The sequence below is a fragment of the Prunus avium genome, chromosome 7, assembly GCF_965620075.1.
Source record: "Prunus avium chromosome 7, drPruAviu1.hap1.1, whole genome shotgun sequence".
NCBI lineage: Eukaryota > Viridiplantae > Streptophyta > Magnoliopsida > Rosales > Rosaceae > Prunus > Prunus avium.
In genome coordinates this window covers 5,657,099-5,663,114 of record NC_142290.1, presented here as the reverse complement: position 1 = coordinate 5,663,114, position 6,016 = coordinate 5,657,099, and positions in this window count along the sequence as shown.

The following is a 6,016-nucleotide window of genomic DNA, read 5'->3' as shown; positions in this document are numbered from 1 at the left end:
TTATGATTTGGTTATGTTTTTGAGTTAAACTTGTGCTTTTAATCCTTTTTGTGTTTATCTTTCAGTTCATTGAGCTTTAGGTAATAATGAGGGCTTTGGATAGTAAATGATGCAATCCATGCATGTTAGGGCCTAATTTGAATGAATGGATGAAGAGCTTAAAGACAAACTCAATTTTGGCTACAGTCCCCTGCCAGCCCAGTTTCGTAGGTCATATTGTAAGCTTTGTTTCAGCAACCTACATAGCTCGGATGAGGCCACATTCTTCATGAAAGTTGTTCCAATGGGTGTGTAATATAACATATCCAAAATTCAGCCCCATTGGATAAATATGGAGTCTGTTACCTAGCAAACACAGAGCCATGCTCAGGATGGATTTTATCAGCGCGCAAAATGAGTTAGCAATTTGTTTTGGCCTTAACTTCCTCCTCCGACCTTGGATTGGCCCAAATGATATATGGATGGAAAGAAGACATTCTGAACTTCAAGTTTGAGTGCTTAAAGTCTTAATTTGCTTAAGGGAAGCCCAATTCGTAAGCCCTTGAAGTTGCTGGTCATGCTGACCTCAGGATGAGCTATTATTTCTGGTTGGAAGCTTGGTCATGGTGACATGAAGATGAGCTAGGGCTGCTGGTGGGATTTATTAGTGAAGTGCATCAACCATTTCAGATTTTATAATGGAAGTGTTGTATGCATTAGTGAAGTGCATCAACCATTTCAGATTTTATAAAACAAGTGTTGTATGCATTAGCCATACTTAATTCAGATTTTCAGCTTCCTTAGGCCTATATATAGTGAGGTTTCCCAAGCTTGTAAACACACCCCAAGGGGGGGAGCTCTCAAACACTTCTCTAGAGCTCCCTTCCCTTCTCTCCCTCAAATTCTCTTAGTTTCATTTTCTAGTTTTCAATTGTTATAATGAGATCTTTGTGCTGAAATTCTCCTTAAGTTTTTCCAAGTTCTACTTAATTTTCATTGTTATGTAAATTCTTTTCTTTAGTTTCAAGTTTGATTAGTTTCCAAGTTTCAATTATGATTTTTGTTCTTATTCATTATGCTTATAAGTTAATGTGCTAGTTTGAATGATTGATCACCATTTAGGCTTGCATGTTAGCTATCTTGGTTTGAATTAAGAGTAGACACCATGCTTTAATTCGAATTGAACTATGAATAGGAAGAGTATGTATGGACATTCGACAACAGGGATTAGATACATGCTTGGTTGTTTAAATTGTTCTTCTATGCTTAATGGGTTCCTAATGCTTAATTTTAGGTTAGACAACAAATGATCAAATTAGGGAATTAGGAACACAAGGTTATGACCAAACACCATGGCTTAATCATACATTAGCTAGAATCAATCCGTTAATCTAATTGAACTTGGGAACTTATCTACTTGAGTTAGTTATTTTCTTTCTTCCTTGTTTTATTTATTTCCTTTCTTTTTCATTTCTGTTTTGTGTAGGAGAAATGAATTGGATCATTCAATCACCAATCCTCGTGGGATCGACCTCGCACTTACATACGCTATACTACCAAACGGCTCGTGCACTTGCGAGTATCACAAGTTGAGGATGCAACTGAATCCATTTTGGTGCAGCTGTATCTACGCAACAAGTTTTTGGCGCCGTTGCCGGGGATTGGCAACATAGTTTGGTTCTATTTCTTTTCCCTTGTTTTATTTTTATTTTTCAGTTTCATGTTTTTCTAGACAATTTCTTGTTTTAAAGTTAATGCCATTGATGGACAAGTTGTGTTTGTAGTCCAACAGAAAAGGACAATTGCCCAACAAGCAAGAGAACTGGGTTTAAGTCCCAGCTTACACAACCCATTGGTGCTTATTACTTTGAAGCATGGAATTAGATGTTTGTGGTCAAGATCCCTAATCTTGATGTTTTAGTTTAGTTTATCCTTTTCATTTAAGTTATGGTTTCCTAATCCAATAAATCTAAAAATCTGTTTCAAGTTTCCTTGTCTTTCTTTAAGCATTTCTGAAGTAGCTCAATAAGATAGAGGGAGAGAGAGGAGACAACCCAATCCATAGAGACATGGAGTATGGAGTAGCGGAGAAGTCGACCTCCAGCTGCTATGGCCAACCACTCTCCAGCTAATCGCTTCAAGGGGGAGCATTTCAATCCTTTCTCTTCTTTGAATTCTGTTTATTTTCATAGTTGTTTTTGCCTTTTGGTCCGCGTTGAGTTCTTTGTTTTTCTATGCTGAATCCAACTATATAAAGAACGTAAAATTTGGACTTACGGTTGGAAAGTTATAGCCTAAAAACTGAACAGAGGTCGAAGCTGAAAAACATAGAAACGAATCTGTCCAAATGGTGATAAACGGGTGATAGCAAGTGCTGTTTGTTTTTTTTTTTCTTTGGTTTCTTGGTTTGTTTCTTTTAGTACAACAATTTATGTTGTTTGTTTGAATTTGTTTAGAGTACTTAGTTCATTTTCGTTTATGGTTTGTTGTTCCATTTTATCTTAATTTGTTTTTGTTTCTTATCTTAAAAATTTTAAAAAGATTTTTCATATGAGCTGACTTATGGTAACTCCAGTGAGCACTTCCGTCAATACAGTGTCTAGGAGTTCTATAGGCGACACCTTCGGTGTCTAAGAAGTTTGGGTTTTAAGTGGGACCTTTGTGACCCCTCCAACCTTCCCGGAACCCCTGGCTGTGTTTTCTGAGGCCCTTAACTGGTCATCCATGAGTTGCTTGTATATTTGTGTGTTTTTTTTCAAAAAAAAAAAAACAAAACAAAACAAAAATTAAAAAATTAAAAAATTAAAAAGTTTAAAAAAAAATTGAAATTTGAGTTTTTATTTAATTTTCCTTGTAAATTGCAATTTGGAACTTCTTTGTTGTTTTTTTTTCTTTGTGTGGTCAGTTAGTTGTAAATAATAATAAATTAAAAAAAAAAAAATCAATTTGGAAGTTCTTTGTTTTCTTTTATGTTCTTTTTTTTGTTTTGTTAGGTTAGTTTATTTATTTACGTGGTGTGGTTAGTTAGTTTATTTCTGAGTGTTAAAAACACATTTTTATTTCATTTCAAACATTACAAACAAAGAAAAAAAAAGAGTAAAACAAAAAAAAAACAAAAAACAAAAAAAAAAAAAACAAAAAACATTCAAGTAAATTAAAAATAAAAACAACTTCTTCATCTTCATCTTCATCTTCATGGCATGCCTCTATTGTCTCTTACTTGCAGAATCTGCAGCAGCTCCACATGGTCCTCATTTTTTCTCTGCAGTGCTTCCACGTGCTGATTGGCACAGTAGAGCCGCTTCTGCAAGTCCGCCACCATAGCCTTCAAGGAAGTTATTTCCTCGCTCATCGCGGCACACTCCCGTGTTCTCGCCAGCAATCGCATACCCAAATTGGTAGCCGAGACCGCATGGAGAACAGTTAAATTATTGGACTCCTCCACCGCTGCTTTGTCAGACCTCTGTGCCACATGCAGATGATCTGTCGGTGTGAGCTTGCTGCCAATCATGCCTCCAAGCAGCGCTGCTCTGTTCGGCATTGCCTCAGAAAAGTTCGGTATTACCTCAGCAAAGTTTGAGGCCGTACCGTGATGATATGTGGAGTTTGGGAAGACATGGTTTTGAGGAGCCCTTATCTGCGCATTCGGTGGTGCAAGGGACAGTTCAAGGCTAAGATCATCAAGGTGAGTGCATGAGGATGCCATTGTTTTGTTTTTGGATTTTTTGATGTTTTCTCTAAATTTGCAGGAAGAAATGCGGGGTGCTCTTCTACTTCACCGAGATGAGTTTAAATAGACTTATACAGACGAGGGAGCCGAAAGCACTTCGGATCTCGAGGGTGCTATCCTGTGCTCTTTTCTCTCGGATCCCTTCATTTCTGGCGCAAATTGCGAGCACGTTTTTTTTTAAAAGGGAGCATGTCTACACTTTCACTTACTTTTGCCTCCCTGTTTTCTGATGTTTGTGTTTTTGCTTTTTCAGTTTTTATTTTATTTTATTTTATTTTATTTTATTTTCAATTATTTTCTTCTTGTTTGACTGGTTTCTTAATAATGTAGTTGGAAGAAGAGACAAAATTAAAGATGCGTCTTGGACACCTGGTGCAAGAATCCCAACTCTTCTTTTAAATTATTGTTTGAATTGCGTGTTTATTTCAGTTTATTTATTTATTTATTTATTTTGTTTTTTATTTAATTAGGTAGTATAATTTAAAACTCATAGGATATTCTTTGAAGGAGCTAAATTTTTGGTAACTCCAGTGAGCAACCGCAGTCTATACAGTGTCTAGGAGTTCTTTAAGGCGACACCTTCGGTGTCTAAGAAGTTAGGGTTTTAAGCGGGACCATTGTGACCCCTCCAACCTTCCCGGAACCCCTGGCTGTGTTTTCTGAGGCCCTTAACTGGTCATCCTTAAGTTTTTCTCTTAAAAGAAGAAGCAGTTATTTGTGTATTTACTTAACTAAAAAAAAAAAAAAAAAAAAAAAAAAAATCTTGTTTGGGTCTTCGTGTTTTTGTTTGATTGTCGTTCTTTACATTTAGGGTCAATCGTTTCTTTGAGATAGCTAACGTTTTTATTTCCCAATTAAAGAAAAAAAAAACACACATACACTTTAAAATTAAATAATAAATAAAAACTGAAATCATTTCTTCTTGGCGCTCGGTGTCTCGACCATAGGAGCTTTGAGTTTGGCCCTCTGGCTGTCCTCTTCCGGGGCTTCACGCACAGCCTCTTGGGGCTCATCACTTGAGCTCCCAAAGATCGCAATCTTAGCTTGAGCGTAACTACTCTCGCGATCCGCTTGCTTGCGTTTACCCGGTCGGTCTAGGTCCTCCAGTTGCTTTCTCATGTCGCGAGAGTACAACTCTACCATCTTTGATAGATTTTTATTCTCGTCTCGCAATACTTCTAGCTGGTGTCGATTCACCTCCACAATCCTTGACCTCTCCCTTTTCAAGCTTTTTATAGCACTCTGACAGTCTTCAACCAAACTTCGCTCCGCCGCCAACTGAGCTTTAAGCACCTCTACCTCATGGGACTTCGCAAGTAGGCGATGACCCAAACTTGCGACACATGCTGTACTCTGCACGCTCAGTGCCAGGGCATCACTCGTGACCCGGTTGTCATCCCTTGTCCCGAACACACGTATATCTTTGGGAGTCACTAAATTTCTGCAAACTCCAATGGCAACATCGTTGTCCAGGAGTATTGAGTCATTGACAGTCACAGGCCCCCGTGCGGAGGCAAAGTAGGGCATCCATACTGGTGCTACTGCTTGGCCTCGTGTCTGAGTCGGTGGAGCTAGGTTGAGATCTAACGAAAAGGGGTAGGAAGAAGCCATTTGATTTCTCACTTTTTTTTTCTTTTTCTTGCTTCTTTTCTCTTTTGTGTTTCTGAGTTTGTGTGTTTTTTGTTTTTTGTTTTTTTCCCTTCTTTTTCCTTCTTATAGATGTAGTCTTTGACAAACAAACCCTAGCCGTTGCAGCGTCTAAGCGTTTTCTGAATATCCAGCTTTCCTCGAGTCCCACAACCTTCTCACTTTCCAACCGTTTCCAACACATTTGTCACGACTTGCTTTGTCTGAACGGACGCGTTCAACAAAGTTGTCGCGCCTTTCCATGAGCCCGTAATTTTCGCTTGTGGATCTGCGGCGCCTCTATGCGTCGACACGTGGCTCCTGCTTTCTGCCCGTGACTATCCATGAAACGACATCAGGGACCACATTCCCTCTTTTTAGAAATCCCGCTTTGCGCTCATAATTCACGTTTTATCTTTTTAAGAAAAAAATTAAATTTAAACGTGTGGGCTTCAGATTTCATGTTGGGTCGGGTTTTACCGTTGTTGGGTTAACTTTCTTTGGGGTTGGGCTTTCAAACGTTTGGGTTTTAGTTTGCGTAAGACTGTCTGTTTAGGGCTTACTGTTTTGAGTGTTTTACTGTTTCGTTATTTATTTATTTGTTTGTTTGTTTGTTTTGTAATTTTTATTTTTATTTATTTTATTTTATTTTATTTGTGTATTTTAATTCAAGTGTGTTTT